Source organism: Brachyistius frenatus, unplaced genomic scaffold (assembly GCF_029030835.1).
Source record: "Brachyistius frenatus isolate BFR_SWC_R1_liver_20210118 unplaced genomic scaffold, ASM2903083v1 Contig_9, whole genome shotgun sequence".
Classification (NCBI taxonomy): Eukaryota; Metazoa; Chordata; class Actinopteri; family Embiotocidae; genus Brachyistius; species Brachyistius frenatus.
The window spans coordinates 6,907,732-6,909,761 of NW_027210608.1; positions in this window are offsets into that span (position 1 = coordinate 6,907,732).

A 2,030-nucleotide genomic window follows, 5' to 3' on the forward strand; every position below is an offset into this window, starting at 1 on the left:
AATCTTCTGCATCACTTTCCATTTTAAACCATCTATAATGGGAAGCCCTAAAAAATATTCTTTACTGTCAGTGCCAGTCGTAGAGGAGGATCACCACCTCATTACCACTCCTGTCTGAGGGGCTGATTATGGGACGGAAGGAGCTCGGCAACAGAGTTGAGCCTGGGGCGTCCTGGTGGGCTCAGTCTGCTAATGGCTGCATGGGGTTGAACTGCAGCTGTTTCCACACTGCTGGATCTCTCTTCTTTTCCACTTTCCCGCCACTTTCATTGCACCTGTTACCAAAAAATAACAAAAAAGAAATGAAATACTTAAGAAAGGTGCAGCGTCCTCTCTCCTGCTGAATGAAACGAGCAGCAACGAGAGCAGTCGAATCTCACTCAATTATCCCCTGTTACCTCCCTGGATCCTTTTAATGATCCAACACAGACAAAGTACTGTGATCCCACTGTGAAACACCCTGTGATGAAATAAACCATTGTGTGTGTCCTCGCCCCAATATGCTGATCCAGGATTAATTATGGGCCAACCCTAATGAGTATCTCTCTCGCCCCCTTAGATATGTAAATGTACCAGCAGTGGACAGTGTTGAGAGGCTTTTGTTAACTCTCTGTGTTCTATAAACGGGGCAGAACGGGACAGAAGGGGACCAGGACAAAGGTTTACTGGCGGTAGATTATTACAAACTATAACGTTGCTGGAATAAGACAGTTTCTCATTCCATTTGGGCAGTAAATTTGTTGTGATGCGGAGAAATCAGCACGAGCTCCGATCAAATTTTCACTTGTGGGAGTAAACACAGGAAGCGCAGTAGTTATGCTAAACATTAAGACGGTGATCCAGATCAGTCAGATATACCTATCGCTGCACTGGTCACCATCAGCAGGTACCCGTCTCCCTAACAGCAGGGGTTGTGGATTGGGTTTTTTTTTAGCCTATAATTACACAGGAAGTGTGAATATGGGCAGAGCCAAAGAAAGTGTGCTCTTGTAACACTTTCATCCTCTTCCCCTTTACTTGAAAGGTGAGAGGCAAAGAGAGCGAGAGAGATTCATGTGGCAGTGAGGAAAGGTTTTCAGCTTCGTTGCTCACCACAGAGAAGAAAAGATTATGTTTCAAGATCAGCTATAGGTTCGGAGCCAGTGGTATGTGTGACCCTTTAGCCCCCATCTGAGCTGGTGTGGGTCGTGAGAGGATTTAAGAGGTGAAAAAAAGAAAAGAAGTGAGGTCTGTGACAAAAATTTTAATTCAGTCTTTGCTTTTTGTGAGGAAAAACAATGGATAATTTACATTTACGCACAACACTCATTACTTTCTAAGCTCCAGGCCCTTACTTCGGTCTGGACAATGTTTCCAGGCCCTCCATCTCCAAAAGCAACAGACCGTGCACTTTTTAACACATGCAAAGGTCGCAGCTCTGGAGGCAGGTACTCGCACTTAAACCTGCCACTTTTAGCTTCTCTCATTAATTTTTTTTCATCATATTAGTAGAAACTGTATTCTGTTCTGTTTATCGCTGTATTTTCCTCTTTTGCACTTAAACAGACACAAGATTCTGACATCTTTCATCTTTGTAACTGCGGCAGGTCGGTGCTGCAGAGCCCCGTTTACAGCTGCCTGTAGATACCATGTCTTCTGGGACCAGTTGTCTGTCATGCTGTGGTGCTGGGTTATCATTCTTAAAACATCCTTATGAACTTTCCTTTAGTTGGCTTTATATATGAACACCACTGTGAGGAATTCAATCAAGTAAATCCATAAGATAAAAGTGTTGCTGCAGGAGCTCATCTTCATCCCTCAGAGTTTCAAAGTTTCAGTTTTAGAGAGAGAGAGAGAGAGAAACCTGATCTGCTTCGGGATTCTCTACATGAAGAAGCTGCGTCTCCGTCTGTGCTTCTCCTCGGAGTTTCTGTCCAAGGTGCTGAATTCTGCTGCTCCGGAGACAGGTCACATGACTGCGCTTCCACCCTCTGAGAGAGCATCCCGCTCCTCGTGTGCGCGCGCGCGCTTGTGTAGGCTATGCACGCGGA